At 33.2% G+C, this 18,874-nt stretch overlaps 1 protein-coding gene and 1 long non-coding RNA gene across 2 annotated transcripts in view; one reads left to right on the plus strand and one right to left on the minus strand.

Moving 5' to 3' along the window:
- The window catches only part of LOC117105270 (dihydrofolate reductase-like), a gene marked incomplete in the record, with an annotated part of 16,231 nt that extends 15,364 nt beyond the window's left edge, over positions 1-867 (plus strand). The window contains 1 exon segment of the mRNA XM_033246377.1: positions 3-867.
- On the minus strand, positions 375-15,530 carry LOC117105272. The gene is made up of 2 exons (XR_004444877.1): positions 14,986-15,530; positions 375-3,184 (listed from the first exon to the last, which is right to left on the minus strand). It is a non-coding gene; the product is annotated as an uncharacterized LOC117105272 (long non-coding RNA).
- Between the last annotated feature and the right edge of the window lie 3,344 nt (positions 15,531-18,874).

The following is an 18,874-nucleotide window of genomic DNA, read 5'->3' on the forward strand; positions in this document are numbered from 1 at the left end:
CATTTCAATTTCACTCGGCCAATTACAAAACCAAATCTTAGGAAGGAGCAGAGTTGTTATATGGAAGAAATATATCTTGGCATTTTGCAGGATTAAAGCCATAATAATCAGCAATGCTGCAGTTTGCTAATTAAATTTGCTGCTTTACTATTTATGGTTTTAATTATATATTATCCTTATAATATAATAAGTATATAAGAAGTACTTAAATAGATACTGCTGCATTGTCAATTATATACAGACCCCACCCCCAAAGCACTTAAATATCTGTTGCTGCTTTGCTGATTATATAAAGAAATAAGAAGTACGTAAATAGATACTGCTTCAATGGTACATGGCTGATTATATAAGGATATAAGAACTACTTTAATAGATACTGCTGTATTGTTTATTATATAAGGACATAAGTCGTTAAAAGCTTTCTATATTGCCTAGCATATTGATAGGTATCGCACTAAATGTGGGTGCCTTACAATTTGAAATGTTTATTGACCAGTCAAATTGTTAATTAAATAATATTGTATTACCACAATAAAACAAAAATCTAGAAATAACTTTAAAAAATTAACCAATAAATTGCTTATTTACAAGTATTTACCAAAATAATTGTTTACTTTAATTAGTAATAGCAATACTTACAAAATAATGAAACTAACACTTAGATCATTCCTAAAATCACATATTTTTGGATGTTACAGATTGTGAGTATAAATATGTTTGAAAAATTTTTTTTTTTTTCATGAACACTTCATCACTGAATGCTTTAATAAATTCAGTTTTTGTGTATTTTTCACACAGTATGTCATTTATTTATAGATAGAATGTACTGTAGATTGAATACCAAATAAAAAATATGTTTACCCTGAAGAGTTGACAGAAGAAACTTGATTTCCTGGTTGCCCATTTTGAAATCCAAAGTTCCCCAGAAAATATTTTCTAGTATGCTGCCCTCTGTTGTTTGTTTCATAGCCAACTATTGTGTAATGCATTCAACAGGAAATTGGGTTGATTTTGGAGGTGCATTTGGGGGCATGTTTATATTTGGGGAATTGTTTGAAATCATCTTATTTTTCCAGCTAGCAACCCCACACCTAACTTCCCCTTCCCCTCTCCCAGCTTAACCTTTTTGCTCCTCCCCATTATTAGCCCCATGTCAATACCCTATGTACACCACTGTTAATAATGTAGATTGTCTGATGGGTTCTGCAATGAGGAAGAATCTAAAATTCAAATTTTTGTGAATGACGATGTTTCTTCAGCAGGTAAATGATAAATAGCTGACCTTGGTGCATGATGCAAACAACCCAACAATTTTTAAGTACGTTTATAATTATTAATTCAAATGCTGATTTTTAATGTGGATGAGATGCATAGCATGGTAGAATAATCACATCATTTGTAGTTGAGCTGAGATCTAAGCCCCTCGTTTAGAGTGCAGAATACTTTAAACTTGAAGGTTATTATCATTCATTGTACTTGAATAGTGCCATTTAGGATATAGATTCATATTGCCGTTGGGTTACTTTTCTCACTTTTCCCATAAAATTTCTCATTCAACACAAGACAATATACAGTACTATAATAACTCCATAGCTTAATCCTACATTTTACATCTTAATTTTTCTCATTTTAAGGCTTTAATTAATTTTATATCGCCCTGAGTTATAAATTTTTTTGCTACAAAACTTTTGATTTTGAATTTAAAGGATGTTCATGACAACATCAATATTATGGTATTATTATTATGCCTACCTTGTTCATTGACAAAGATAATGTCTTTTCTAATTTAAGATTGAAAACTAATAACAAAGTCATAATATTATAGCCCTGTCACACTTTGACCTGGTCCCTCAATAAATTTGTCAAAATTGTAAAAGGAAATGGAGAAAAAAAAAATTATTATTAACCTTTAAACCTGACAATGCAATTAGAGGTGCCATAACCATAGTTTTTCTTAACTTAGCCCCAACCATGGTGGGGCTGAAGTAGGTTGACCCTCTATCTCTGAAAGTCCCACCCTAGGCCCCTCCTGGATTCACCACTGAAAATGGTCCAGTTTACCTAATAAAGTAATTCAAGATTATAAACAAAAGTGTAGTAAATTTAAACAGATCAAAAATAGCATATATCAAAATGGGAGAAAAGAAAGTAATCCACAATATACTGTATACATCATACATGCAAAGCAACAAGAAAGTCGTAGCAAGATACAAGATCCTTTTATTGTCACTTTGAAAATGAAATAAAAGTAAAATTCTTCCTAATGCAAAATTACATACATATAATAATCAAAGGACATAAATAATACAGAATATACACACAGTATGATATGACATTGAGATATATTTACAAAAGTTTGTTAGTCTTAAATCAGTATTGCATATGTAAATTGAGTTATGAATAAACGATTTTAAGAGCATGATAAACACAAATGTTCAAAGAGAAAATAACCCTATAATAAAAAATTATATATACACAGTAATTTAGCACAAATGACATTTTAAAAATTTACTATATCAGTTGCAGTTACTGTACTCTGATTTCATTTTGAGCTGTTAAATCTATAGAGAGCAGAACTCTACCGAATCTGTTCAGTAATATTTTCAGTGAATTTAGTTTACTGGTATCATTAGAGCATTTGCCAGCATAGCAATGGTATTCATGTTTTCTTCTCCATTCATCTGCTTCCCCCCCCCCCTACTTATGGCCTTTTCCAACTTTTACTTTTTATCCATCCCTTCCAAACTGATGTCCCAACTACTGCATACCAATTTCAACATTCAGGTTTGCTCAGAAATGAAACAGCTTAAAGTTGAGAATTCTAAAACAGAAAGAAACCATATAAATGTTGATAAATAGCTCATTATCATTACAAATATTACATTTATTATTTTTGGCATTTAGGATTGAGTAGTTGCTAGCTGTACATCCTTGCATAATTCATTTTCTAGTCCATTTCTTTTGATGCGAGATCTTGATCGATTCAGCATCCCATCTCGATTTTATCACCGAGCAATCCTTGAATCACGTCAAGATCTATTTGTTATCCGTTCCTGTATTTCCATTTTTTCAATGGTTGACAGGTTTCCTAATTTTTCCATACATGATTTATGAAAGTAGAAGATCCATTCAGTCTTCAATATTTATACATCTTCCCATACCTCTGCATTAATTCCCAACGGATCTGTGTATTACAGAAAGTTATTTATCAATGTCTTATTACTAAAGCGTAACATCGCTGCGCAATCACTATAACGGGACTAAATATGCACCTTCTCAATCCTTCAAATTCAGAAGCAGATTCAACTTTAATGTAATGTATTGTATTTTAATTTGTGATAGACGCAGCCTGATGTCCCAAGCCCTAGGTCACCAGCCCTAGGTCACCATCAACTATCCATAAACTACATTTAAAGCTCCGTTCACACTTATCAAGTTTATGAGACAAAATACAGTAAGTGTGATATGCCCATCGGCATGATGATGCCATCACATCCATATATGGGCAGGATGATGTCATCATTTAGGCCAGTTTGAGTTCGAGAAAAGAAGTAGGCCAAATGTGCCCAGTCAATTGCAGTGAAGAAAGCAGGGCAGAGACAATATTGATTAATGTCGGATTCATACCAGAAACCTTTTGAGCACTGTTCTTGTTCTTGGCCAAAATGCTAATTATAATAACTTTATAATAATATATTATACATTTAGCTTTCCACCAATCCAGCAGCAAGTTCTCACTATCCAAACATGTAAGTATTTTCCTGTTTGGTTTTCGGTTTCTCTGCAGATATTATGCTACTGAAAACGATTAAAGCAACTCAATCGAAACATTGCGACGTTCTCAATAAACATGAGTTCTTTTCAGAACTATCTATGTGGTGTACTGCGAGCATTAAATATATTATTTTACCATGCAAACCTTTAAACAATATTTATAAAAATAATAATAATAATAATAATTTATTGCCAGGGCCCCTGATGGGAAGAGCTGGCCCCCTCAGTCTGGGAGAAAAACCACAATTCATTGGGGAGAAAAAAAAGAATTATATGTATTTTCTACATATAGTTGACTATAGTAGACTAAAAAATTGATTAAATAAGCCTTTGAAACCCCTAAATTGTCATATTTTTTTGAGTTTTTGCTACTGTACCTGGACTACTTCTGAAAGATTTTGAGTGATGCCTGACGACGGCCTCTTTGGGAAAAACCTGGCGCCATAATGCTACAATGGTTGTTTACAGCGTGAGCATTTTTTTGCACAAGAGCTTGGATAGTGGTGATGTAGGAGGAGGCAGGAAGGCTTAAACTCTGCCAGACAGGCCTTATCAGTCAGACCAAACACAAAATTTAACAAACAGTTCTTTGGGTGCTTCATGATACTTATTTAAAATGTCTCAAAAAATCTTCTTGAGATGTATTTATATGTGCCTTGACTCATGATATGATCACATGATCAGTTTTCCATTACAGTACTGTATTTTTAAATTCTCATCACCTAGATTTTTTATGTGGGTCAAGGAAATTCTAAACGATGGCAAGTTTGCTGTTTGTGTTTAATCAAGTGTATTTATCTCTCAATTGATTTTGAAGTAGAATAGAAATTTTACCAATATATTTAGTACCATATTTATTGATTTTATTAGCAAATAACAAAAGGCAAAATTTGGTGACAAAGAAAAAGGCTGTGAGATAAACTAAGAAATAGGAAACAATTCATAATTGTATTTCATAATCAATCATACCAGGCCAGAAAAAAAAAATGTATGTGCCAGAAGTTGAGGAGACCATTACCCAGCTGTTTGTTGAGTGTTTAATGGTTAATTACAGGCTTATTGTTTGTGGCATGGTAGGTCTGGGTGGCTGACAATTTGATAATGACTAATAAGAAGGATGTGGGTGAACTGAGTGAAGAGGAGATGCGAGTCTAAACTTGCTTATGAAGTCCATAGAGGGCAGAAGATAGAGGTTTGAGATTGTAGAGTTGTTACATTTGTGGAAAAATCTAGAAAACCATTAAATTGCTCATTAAGGACAAATATGTTTTAAAATTAGACACAGATCAATAGACACTTTATTTGTACCAAATTGGAATAATCGCCCTATTTAAGAAAAAAGAACCTTTAATACAGATCTATTAAGCAACAGAATAGTTTGCAAAATGAAATTAAAAATAAATCCAAACTTGAATGCTTTAAAAATTTCTGATTCATTATTTTGAACCATGATTTTATAGCCTGTGTAATCTGTAATTAATTTTTATTGCATTTATTTCAATTACCCTTTGTTAAGGGTTCAATATGTATACATGCTTATTCTTAGTTGTAATTGTGCTTATTATTAGTTTATTCTGAACCTTGTTTAAGTAAAGCTTGTCCATTATGAAGACCAGTGCTTTTGTATTGAAAGTGTATCCTGACAAATACAAATATAAAATAGGCTATATAGGCTCAGAGGCCTATTCATCTGTTGTTAGTTCTTTTAATCTTGTAAATTGATTTATTCTACTTCAAATTTATTCATTATTCCTAATAGAATTCTTAACGCTAGAAATTGAGTACTTTTTGACAAGTGGCCAGCAAAGTGTTGATATTTTAAACCTTAGAAATTTCTGACATCTTTATTGATAAGCAAATTATAAATCCTGTAGGCCATTGCTCGAAAATAACTTGGTGTAGGGACGGGCTAGAAAACAGTGATTGATTTGAGAATGGGATATTTTTGTTATTGCATGTTTGTAGAGAATGACCAAAAAATCTAGAGCTTTCTGTTCAGTCAATGTGTTAAAAATATAGTTTCGTCTATTTCTACCCCAATAAAACATTAAAACCGATTTTCTCAATGCGTTGCTGGTTATCTTTATTACTTCCAATATAAACCATATGGTAATAGTAACAATAGATAATAAGTAACGGTAATCTCACAGTTAACTAATCATATTAACAATTAATAAGACTTAAGCATTGGTCCTCGTATCATGTATTGGCATGCAAGTCTTATATTAAGAATACATGCTAAAGCGATCATCTAAACATTAAGATTATATTATAATTAAGTTATGTTTATATATTATAAAATTAAGCCTACTTACAAGGTGTGCTTGGCTAGGGGTCGATGAAACAGATGAATCTTAGACCGAACTGAAAGATACTTTTGTATCATTCTCGACGCATGCGCGTATAAAACATATGCGCGTTTGCCGTAGCAGCATGAAAGCAAAATAATGCGAAATGGCCATAACAATTGTCATACCAATCATTCATCCTATTATTATGTATTATGCCCTTTACAAATCCCACTTATTATTATTATTATTATCCTGCAGTATTTCCATATATTTTTATGGGATTTTATTTTTGGGTTGCAACAGTTTTTCCTTATAATAGCTTATCCCTTTTAATTATTTAAGATCAAACATGTGGGAGTTTATAGATCCAGATTTTTTAGAGCCCCTCCCACTTGGGTCAGCAGGCCCGTATTTAGGAATTTCAATGGGTTGGTTCGGGTTTTGGGACTATGCGGAACTCCTTATCAAAACCCACATACTTCTTCTCTCCCCTAAATGGGGACTTTATTCAGTGTGATAGGCCTCAGGCCCTTTTACAGTATAAATAGATATACATTTTTAGTGCTTTAAAAAAGGCGAGACTTTTTTATACCTAGCGAACCCTCCGATTCCGAAATTGTGGATTTCAAAATAAACAGTAAAATAAAATTTTATTATAAGTGTGTTAGCGTACGAGCTGCCATGAAAAATTGGAAAAAAGAAATAAAAATAAAAATTTTCACTTAACTCCATCTCCCGCGTCGGGGTGGGGGGTTCGGACAAACCCCCGAACCCCCCCTAAATACGGGCCTGGTCAGTATTGGGTACTGTACACTAGAAAGAACAGTGTGATTTATCTGAGATTGGTATATTTTTATTGGTATATTTTTATTGCTTTGTATGTCCTTAGAGAATGACCAACAAATCTAGAGCTTTATGTTCAGTCAATGTGTTAAAAATTTGTTTACATCAAGTTGTTTCCTGCCAAACCAATCATTCATCCCATTCATATATATATATATATATATATTTTTTTTTTTTTTTTTTTTAATGGGATTTTATTTTTAGGGTTGTAGCAGTGTTTCCTTATAATAGCTTATCCTTTTTAACTGTTAAAGATTAAATATGTGGGAGTTTATAGATCCAGATTTTCAAAGGCCTATCCCACGTGGATCAGCTCTAGATACAAGATTCCTATTGTGCTCATCCAGAAATCCACCAAGAGCCTTGTTTGCTCAAAACATTCACCTCTTTATGCTTATACCCACCTTCTGTAAGGTAGATTAAATAAACATCATACTGAAAGGTTAATAAACGGATAGATATTTTTATTACCTACATATACACTAACTATCTTTCTTCACCTAAATGTTTGAACTATGTTACAATGGAAGATACAATTTAGGTTTATTTAAAATACCATTAATATTTTAATAGTTAATTGTGCTAGACTAAGCATGACGTTACAATTGCTAAATATAGTGTCATGTATAGAATTTGTTATTTTCAATTTTAGTCAAAATTTGATGGATCACTACCTAAATGAACTGGTAAATAGAAAGACTTGCGAAAGTCAATTATTCTTTAGAGTCTATCCTTTGAATCTTGTCAGTTTTTACCGAGACAAAATTTGTCAGATATTTCTTTGAAAAGTATTAAGTGATTGAATGAACTGCAGTGGTGCATAAATATAACTGCAGTAATTAACCATGCAGTGCTTACTATTAAGTTCATACATGCTTTCCACATATCAGAACCACCAGTTTTTACTTCTCTACTTCTAAAGACTCTGATTTAACTACCCAATGGCAAATCCAGAAATTGGAAATAAGTCCCACCTCAGCCCACCTTGGGGATGAGACTAGAAAATTTATGATTACAGCACCTCCAGAGGGCCGGAAATGGCACGCTCAGACTTGTATATTGATTATAATTTTATTTTTTTCTCCATTTTGAAAAATTATTTTGAAAAATTTAATGGGCCTGGGCCTGCTCGGCCAATCTTGAATCTGCTACGTACCAATGTAGAGTAGTATAATTGACAAAGCTGAAGTGGTGACGGTGCACATCTTAAATCAGAGTTGTCGACCTTTCCTTCCTGTCCAGTGTTATTTCTACCCTCCTGTTGTAAACATACTTTTGGAGTCTTTATGAGGTTGGTTTTACTCGCTTAAACTTGATACTGAACTAAGTCTAATGATTTTAGGCCCCAGCTCTCATGCTCTTTTGTTGAAGATCCAAAACTTTGAAATAAGCATAAAAATGTAACAAAATGAACAAATGTTTTATTTATGACGATAAAATCGATAAGAAATGGGCTTTGTTGTTCAATGTTACATACAGTACTTCCTCGGTCGTACCAGGCTGCACTTACTACCTGGAATGTCTCATGTTTAACCCATGCGCTGTCTGATAACATTAGTGAACACACGCTGATGGCGTTCATGTCACCGTCTTTGAATGTTGAATAGAGGATCCAACCAATTAGATAGGAGAAGTTATCCTAGATCATTTTAATTGACATTCTGTAGATAACTTTCTGGGTAATTGGTCAACTAACTCATTTTTTTTTATGTAGCTTTCAATTTTCTGGGTGCATGCTGTGTGTCTAGTTGCGGAAGGTATTGCACGTTGGGCAGTTTTGTTACCAAAGGCAACAGTACATCATTGATGCATACAATGCTATATCGATGGTCTGTTATTTAGGTGTCAGAAATAAGCAAACTTGAAACAGATTTTGTTGTAAAAGCAAATCCCAAAGTGATGGAAAATGCATTCCTGGGCATCTAGGGAAAACAAATGTGTATGTTGGAGCATGCCCCTGGACTTTCCCAAGAGGGAAAACAAATGTGTATGTTGTAGCTTTCAATTTTCTGGGTGCATGCTGTGTGTCTAGTTGCGGAAGGTATTGCACGTTGGGCAGTTTTGTTACCAAAGGCAACAGTACATCATTGATGCATACAATGCTATATCGACAGTCTGTTATTTAGGTGTCAGAAATAAGCAAACTTGAAACAGATTTTGTTGTAAAAGCAAATCCCAAAGTGATGGAAAATGCATTCCTGGGCATCTAGGGAAAACAAATGTGTATGTTGGAGCATGCCCCTGGACTTTCCCAAGAGGGATGCGTTATATAAAAAAATATCTCTCGCGCAAGCCAATTGCTCTAATAATTTCTATTAGTAAATAGTGATATCACATTATCGTGCCTGTTATTGCATCCTGGTTGTGTATGTGTGCCAACCAAAAATATTACACATATCACTTATAGTATCAGCCGATGTCTAAACATTCATTCCGTATTCATACTTTGTGCCAAATATAGATACAAAAAAAAGACTATAAAATTTATTTTCAAATATTTGATCTATTTTTCTGATAGATATTTCCAGAATTCCTTCTATGTCGAAGCAGCAAAACTCTGGAACAATCTTCCTCTTGACTTCCATTCCCAAGTTCCTTTTAAAACTTCTCTTTTTAATTATTTTATTGATCATGAATATTTTTCTTCCTTATATTTTACTGTATATGTTATTGTATTTTATATGTTTTATCGTATTATTGTTGGCCAGGGATTTGGAGATGACCACTTGTTGTGTTGGTCATTTCTAGTTGCACCCCTGGTCAATGTGTATTTATATATCGCAACAAATTTTTAATAAATAAAATAAAAGTTTTTTGATATTTAGACTATAAGAAGGAAAATTGAGTACGATCATTTCAGTGGCTATCAGCTACAGATGATTTTATTAACTGAACAAAATGGAGACAATACTCTACAAAAATTTAGATTTTAGAATTTAGATTTAGAGCTTAGTACCAAACAGTATGTGCAACTGCTGTAACAACGCAGTGTATTTGATTTGATTTTAATCGGCTTTATATACAACAAAACAGACAATTAAAATACATGAAAATCATTCCAATATCAAATTACAATAAAATCCGGTCATTACATATTAAAACAATTACGATAAAATCCAGTCATTAAATTGGAAACATCAACAATCGACAGAGATACATAAAACAACAATTATCAAGCATTACTTAAATTTACAAGACTTAAAACCAAAAGTGAAAAAGAAAAAAAAAAAAACATCAAAGCCAAGGAATACCCATAAAGTTAAGGGATGACTTATTTCCAATGGGTTACTTTTAACACCAAAAGGATTACATGAACAACAAATGATTTTCATTGTGGAGGAGAATGTTATTAATAAGCAAGATGATTACATTTTAAGGTAGTCTCATATTGTACAAGTGGCAAGGTAATTTTTTAACTTTACTTTAAATAAATGAAAACTAGAAATTGCTTTAACTGATGTGGGAAGTTGATTCCCAGCTTTTATAGCTGTATAACAAAAAGTGCTTTTGACTAAACTAGTAGTAGTAGTATTGTAGGGCGCACCCTTGCATTGAAATTATTTTTCAACTTTGACATCTATGATCTTTGTGCAAATTCACAAATCAACCATGGTGACAACTAAGATGCCCTCCCTCAATTACAATTACTTTCTATCTTTCTGTTGCTTTCTGTGTGAATGGACACTTCTGTCTTGTTACATATAAATGTGGAGAGTGCTATGTTGTTATTATTAAGGTCTTTGCTTAGTTCTGTATGTACTTATATTTTTTTTCATTTAATTTATTTCCTTTCAATAGAACTACAAGTAATGTGAAGTAATGTTAAGAGAAGGTACAAATATTATCATGTAAGCATAGTAACAATGTGACATCATGCCTTCTTACATTAGAGTTTCTTTTAAAGGTTTATTATATTGTAATCTATTTAATTTTAGTATTGGTACTGACAGGTGACTGTGAATATTGAAGATTTATATTGTGTATGGGTAAAAGGATAGGGGTGTGCTTAGTTGGCCCTACGGAGCTTATGTTGTCTTGTATGAAACAAAATCAATTTCCATTTGCCAAAATACTGTATATTATAAAGGTTGAAATCATTACTAAGGTCATTTATCAGGTATTCATAAAACACAGAATATAGAATCCAAAACAGATTAACTAGGACTATGCGAGTGGCTATGGGGAGATTAGATTAGTATAGGAACCATTTCACAAGCCGGAAACTGCTGCATTGAGTTGGCTAAACTGACTCCATTGAAGGCTTATCTGGGCTCGGTTTCTAATGGCGTACGGGTATTCGTCTTTGTATTGGGATGAGTGCTGGTATTCTGAGCATGATCCATCAAACATCTTTGAATCACGTTTCATCTCTCAAGCAATAATTTGTAAATATTAGTTTGTTTATTATTATACTTTTTATTTTATGAGGGTCAAACCAACTGGGACTTCCAAGCCCTGTCTAGACTATCAAGTTTTATTTGAAAAAAACATGTGACATGCCTAAATATGGTCATGATGACATCACACCATGACCATATATAGGCACATCATGGCTATATATGGGCATACAACAGTTTTTGTCAAAGAAAATTTGATAATCTAGACAGAGCTTAAGACTCTGTGGTAGTGACATTCTTGTTTTTTTCATATAATCTTGTTCATTTCAACCAAGAATGCAGACGATGGTGGATCCAGGGGTGCATTAGGTAATGACTCCATCCTCTACTCTTTTGGCAAAGTTTGAAATCATGTAGATATGAGATTAAAATTTCTGAAACTCATGTAAAGAAATACCAATACTGTTTTCCCTTGGATCATAGATCTTGCTTTGGGAGTTCATGTGCCCCACTCCCAACAAAAATATCCTGGATTTTCTGCAAGTGTTTAGAAGGCCTGAATCAACTCATTTATGTAAGCCTGCAACTTAAACACTTACAGTACTGTAGGAACAGATGTTTCTTATGTGGCATCAGCACTCTGATAACAGCACTGGAAAATAGCAATAGTCTCAATAGCAGTTTTTATTAATGTGTTATACTTTCATATAAAATACACTTTAATACAAAATGTATTTGTTTTCAAAATTGTTTCAAAACATACAATAGAATATGAAAAATGAAAAAGGACTGTAACTGAATAAAATGTTAGTTGATGAGGATCATATTTTAAAGTTAAATTATTATCATAACTTTGGGACTGTTTTTAAAGATTAGCTGGAAAATTCAGACAATTATTAACTTTTAATAAATGTCTTCAAGGACTTGTAAATTCCTGTGAAAAAAACTTTCTTATGAGTAATTTTTGCAATTCATGATGTCAAGAAATCCATTTTTATAGAGCCATTCTGAGCTGGAACAACTTTCCAGTAACTACTATTCCAGAGTTTTAACTAAAATATTTAATAAAATTCTTTAACCTAATCTACTCCATTATGAGATCCAAGTGCAAAGGTCAAGCCTGGTCTAACCCCATGTAATCCTCAGGTAGTGACATTGACATCTTTGTGCATGGGGTCACATTTTTACAGAAGGAATGCTTTCAGACAAGGATTAAGCATATTGACATTTTAAAATTTGATAAACCACATAAGAAGGAAAGTCCGCAATCATAATCCTATTATATTGGATAATCTTATGCAACAAGTTTTCGCCAAAACCCAACAGATGCACTGATTATCTAAATAACATAGAAAGAAGGTAACCCTGAATAAGGAGAGGGATGCCATGGTTTAATGTTTTGACCTTTATTGGGTCATCTTCATTTCAGAGTTGCATTCATTCTATATTTCCTCCAGGAATGAACAAATTTTATAAACATTTGATTAACCACATAAGAAGGAAATCTGCAATCATAGTCCTATTTTATTGGATAATCTTATGCAATAAGTTTTCTCCAAAACCCAACAGATGCACCGATTATCTAAGTAACATAGAATAAAGTGAGGGAGGCCATGATTTGATGTTTTTACCTTTATTGGGTTATCTTCATTTTGGAGTTGCATTCATTCTATATTTCCTCCAGGAATGAACAAATTTTATAAACATTTGATTAACCACATAAGAAGGAAATCTGCAATCATAGTCCTATTTTATTGGATAATCTTATGAAATAAGTTTTCTCCAAAACCCAACAGATGCACCGATTATCTAAGTAACATAGAATAAAGAGAGGGAGGCCATGATTTGATGTTTTTACCTTTATTGGGTCATCTTCATTTCAGAGTTGCATTCGTTCTATATTTCCTCCAGGAATGAAAACATTTAATATTTTTAGGAGAGCCTTTTCTACTGATGGTTGCATCGTTTACGATCTTCTACGATCTTCGTTACAATTTTTATTTGATATAACGTTGAGGGAAAAGAAAAGTGTGTTCTACTTGCGTTGATCAGCAACACTTCACCATGCAGTAGGTCCTAATGCCCCTTCGAGTGACTTCTTCCAACTTTGGACCCCTGCCTATAGAATGATGGGGTCACACCCACAAATGGGTATGGTTATAAAACATACAAAACCAAGTAGAAAAAAGGCCCAATAAAAAAATTGTGTTCAATCTTTACACATATTTTTTTCAGAAGAGTATTGTATATGAATGAAGTAGCCTATCGCGAAAACTGCATTTGGCTTAATTGTCCGATGTCCTTGCTATTGAACCTAAACTTGTTTTGTGATTTAACCAATTTTCCATAATAACTTTTTGTCAATTCAACAAAGTTAGTTTTGGAGGTTTGTGGTTTGGAATTGTTTGACAGTTATTACTAATTACCTTTTCATTGATGTTTAAACCTTGGCTCGGTTTGAATCTGGGCCCAATTTATACCAGTACTCACTTACCATACTGCTTCCTTTAAACTTTTGCTGGGTTGAAAGATGTAATGTCACACAAAATATGTTATTAAAATTAAAATGCTTGTTTAAAAGAACAAAAGAAGTCACAAAGAGAAGAAATCTGTTTTCAAAGATTGTGAGTTTTACTATGAAAATGCATGAATTTGCTGCCAGAAATTTAATGATATAGGCCTATGCAACAGGGACTTATCCAGGTGGGGAGCCGTGGGAACCGCGACTCCCCCCCCCCCACTTTGTACACAGTGTTAACATTTTAAAGCTTATTCTTGAGCCAATACAAACTCTTTCCTGGGATCACTCAAAATGAATACTTCTAAACATGTAAATATGCATCAGTACACATTATACATAGGCCTAATAGAACACATAAACCTAAGCGTGATTTAAAAAAATCTTAAATCCATAAATCTCAGGCCAGGTCTTTTAAGACAGAAATGCGATACTGTGGTTCAATTTCGTTTTTATCCTTTTGCAAGTTTCTTTAAATTTTTGATTAATAATACTACTACTAATAGTAGTAATAATAATAATAATAATAACAATGATGATGATGATGACGACGATAGTAATAATTGATAATAATATTAATAGCAATAAAAAGTGAAGAAAATTGTGCTTACTGCAAAAAAAAGTTGTGATTTGTTGACCATAATGTTCTATTTTCTCTGTCATAATATAGTTAAAGCTTAGTAAGCTGTCCTGGATACCGGTGTTAAGTAGATTCCCGATAAAAGATAATGAGAAAATTGTTGGCAGCACTAAATAACGAGAGATATTCATAGAGGTCAGTTTATTTCAAAGCACTATAATTGTATGACCAGTTTGTACATGGCAAGAGATTGGAGGTGACAACCTAATGAAAGATGTTACTTCTTGTTGTTGTTTCAAAAGGCCGCTTTTCGGGCTTTAATTCATAAAGTTGATATCTTAAACCGGACTTTAATAAAAATAATAATAATGTTATATTTATATAGCGCATATTGCACATTGCCCCTATGCGCTTTACAAAGAAATAATACAGACCAACCGAGAAAATGCAAATAACAATAAAATAATAAAAATAAAATAAAATGAAAAACCTTGAAATTAGGTCAGACAGTTAAAAAATACCGTGCGTGGAGAATTTTTTATTTGGTCTAATTATTATGCTTCTGTTTTTGGATTAGATTTTGGTAATATTAGTTTAATCAACATAATTAACTAGCACGTGAAAATATGATAAAGATCATACCTTGTTGACCGAGAACAACAACTTTGGCTTCCAATAATTTCATAATTTCATTGTTTTTATGCACTGTGAAAGTTATCTGCCAAGGCACTTCTCGTACGAAAGAGCCTCTGGAAATCTCAGTAGTAGCAGCAGTTCCAGTTGTGAGGTACCAATGACCCTATGTGCGAGATACAAGGATTCTAACGCCACATAACAAGCTTAAGGTTTCTCACTCAGTATCACACAGTATATACTTAGTTTTCAATATAAATCTGAATAATTACTGCTTGCAGAAATACTGTACACATAAAAATAATAGCACATTGGATAGCCTAGGCATCACCACACTTGTCGCAGGCAGTTGATTAGGAATAGGAAGTACTTGTTACTGAGTTTACCTGTTAAACCTGCAGTATGGATATGACCACAAAGATAACTATGCAGTAATGATAGCAGATAACAATAGAGTATTACCTATTTTTATTGAGTTGATGATAATTTTGCTGATAAGTGTAGTTTTTTATAGAAAGATTGCAGCCACTTTCTTTGGTGACAGTTCATAGTTCGATGATGATACACTTCTCGTTTGTTTGGTAAACTTCAACGGTGGATCCAGAAATTCTAAATAAGCGGATGGTCTCTTATACGGGGGGGGGGGGGGGGGGGGGGGTCTAGGCTAGACTTCTTCAGCCCCACCATAACTATGGCACCTCTATTGGTGGGAAATGGCATTCTCCGGTTTAGATTTTAATGCAATTTTCGTTTTTCCCATGTTTTGAAAATGTTCACATATTTTCGGGAGCCCAAGTTGACCCCTTGAATTCAACACTGGCCTACTTTAATAGTAAAAAATGCAAACGATATCGGGCATCGCACTTGACCAGTTTGGCGAATCTGAGATTTCCAAATCCAAAATTACCGAAACCCAGTTTGCTGAATACCAAATATACCGACCCAAATATGAAAACCAAGTTGGCCGAAATCAAGTTTGCCAAATTTCGACCCACTATACTAAAACAGTTTGTCGAATGCCCAAATGAGGTGATTTTTTTTTCTACTTTAGTGTAAAAAACTCTAAGCAAATAAATCATGGGAAAAAGTAGGCCTAGTAAAAGATCAGTGGAACAAAAAAATAATAATGCGATCAACAGAAACGTGTGACAAAGTCGGAGGCATTTACAACTGAATTTACACCATATTATACTGTATTGCTCGTAAAGATATATCGTTATTTAAACGATTTGTGTCAACTGATTAAAATTCTGAGGCATTTACAACTGAATAGGTAATGGTAGAACAGTTGTTTGAATTTGCACCGTATTATACTGTATTGCCAGGGGCCAGGGACGTATCCAGTGGGTGGGGGGGAGCCGTGGGAGCCGCAGTGTTAAAATTTTAAAGCTTATTCTTGAGCCAATACAAATTCTTTCCTGGGATCACTCAAAATGAATACTTCTAAACATGTAAATATGCATCAGTACATGTTATACATGGGCCTAATAGAACACATAGGCCTAAGCGTGATTAAAAAAAATCTTAAATCCATAAATCTCAGGCCAGGTCTTTTAAGATAGAAATGCGATACTGTGGTTCGATTTCGTTTTTATCCTTTTGCAAGTTTCTTTAAATGTTTGTTTAATAATAATACTACTAATAGTAATAATAATAATAATAATAATAACAATGATGATGATGACGAAAGTAATAATTGATATTAATATTAATAACAATAAAAGTGAAGAAAATTGTGCTAAATGCGTTAAAAAGTTGTGATTTGTTGATCATAATATAGTATATATGTGGCAAAGACAGTCACTCGTCGCAAAAATCGATTTTGAGTTATTAATACAATGTTAGAGAGTAAAATAATATCTATAAAATGGTAAAAAAAATCATTGCGTTTAACCATACAGCTGTTTATAGAAAAATATAAAGAAATAGCCTTCAAAGTTTATGATTTCAGGCATTTCTTATTCAGAAACTATCTTTAAATCCTTAAAAAGTGTTGTTTTAACATTGAAAATGAGGGAAATAACAGCATAGAATAATGTGTAGATATATAAAGGTTAGTTTAGTGCAATAAAATAGATTTAAAAAAAAATTGACATTCCAGCATATTTTGGCCATTTTCTCTGAAACACGATTTGCGAAGAGTGACTGGTTTGGCTTGCCTTTGCCACATATAGTTAAAGCTTAGTAAGCTGTAATTAGGCCTAAGTTGTCCTGGATATTAAGTAGATCCCTGCTAAAAGATCATGAGAAATTTGTTGGTGTTTTATTTTGACTATAATGGTAATGTGATGATGGTGAATTTTACTGTATAAAAGTGTCATTTCCGGCCATCTCGGGAGGTACTATTTCCTCAAATTTTCTCACCTCAGCCCCAGCCATGGTGGGGCTGAGGTGGTTGTGAAATCACGTTTTTGAAGTAGCCCTATGTAAAGTACATACTCAAAGACAATGTTTTTAAGGTTTTTTTCTATGGTATATCACACACACATTAATAAGAGTAAGATCTCTATGGTTGTCAAAAATCCCTGATAAAAGCTCATGTTTGTTAAATAATACTACTACTAATAGTAATAATAATAACAATGATGATAATGATGATAGTAATAATTGATAATAATATTAATAGCAATAAAAAGTGAAGAAAATTGTGCTAAATGCGAAAAAAAGTTGTGATTTGTTGATCATACTAAAGTATATATAGTTAAAGCTTAGTAAGCTGTAATTAGGCCTAAGTTGTCCTGGATATTTTGACTATAATGGTGATGTTATGATGATGAATTTTACTATATAAAAGTGTCATTTCCGGCCATCTCGAGAGGTACTATTTCCTCAAATTTTCTCACCTCAGCCCCACCATGGTTGTGAAATCACGTCCAGTACATACTCAAAGACAATGTTTCTAAGCTTTGTTTTCTATGGTATATCACACACACATTAATAAGATCTCTATGGTTGCAAAAAATAAAAGATGAGAATTTTTTTTTTGGCGCTTCTTTTTGACTAATTTTGATGTGATGATGATGAATTTTACTAAATGTTTAATTTCTGGCCATCTAGAGGTACTATTTCCTCAAATTTTCTCACCTCAGCTCCAACCATGGTGGGGCTGAGGTGGGTGTCGACTCACAAAATGCCCTCCCCTCCACCTTTCAAAACAGATCTGTGCCCTTCCCTGGGTATGACCTGATGTATGTCTTAGTGACTACTGTTTGTTTTTAGGATGCTGTCTCTTATACACATCTAGATGTGTATAAGAGACAGATACTGTATGTACCCAGTGGCCACTACGACTACAGCCGGCTAGCTAGTACCATACTTATTGCTGCGAAGCAGCCAATTCATATTCTTGATAGCAATTTGACCTTTGAAAGGTCATTGTTTGTCAAAAAGCAAGGGCCTAAGACGACTGAAAAGCGGAGTTTCTGTCTTTCGTCTGTCTCTTATACACATCTAGATGTGTATAAGAGACAGAGATGATGTATTGGAGAAATGATTGAAACGGCGACTGTTGAAAATTTAAAACAATAGACGATGAGTAGAATTAACTATCATTGCATTTTAATCATCACAAGCACTAGATGACGTATTGGAGAAATGACTGAAATGGTGACTGTCAAGAATTCCACACTGTCCACTGCACAATAGGTGTTGATTTAAACAACGTAAATTTGCAAGCAATTTTGTTTTATTCATTCAACATTTACATTTGATGTATTTCAGAGATTCTGAATCTGTTACAATTAAAAGTAATTTTTTTTCCCGTTTGAGATATTTCAAAATGGAATTATTATGAGAGCTTATGCGTTAAGGAGATAGGACAAAGGAAAGAGCTTAAATTACAGTTTATACACAACAATAACCTCAGAATACTTTAGGAAAAGGAATTGATGTTTAATCT

The sequence above is a fragment of the Anneissia japonica genome, unplaced genomic scaffold, assembly GCF_011630105.1.
Source record: "Anneissia japonica isolate Jap-2015-1 unplaced genomic scaffold, ASM1163010v1 scaffold287726_len2788222_cov184, whole genome shotgun sequence".
Classification (NCBI taxonomy): domain Eukaryota; kingdom Metazoa; phylum Echinodermata; class Crinoidea; order Comatulida; family Comatulidae; genus Anneissia; species Anneissia japonica.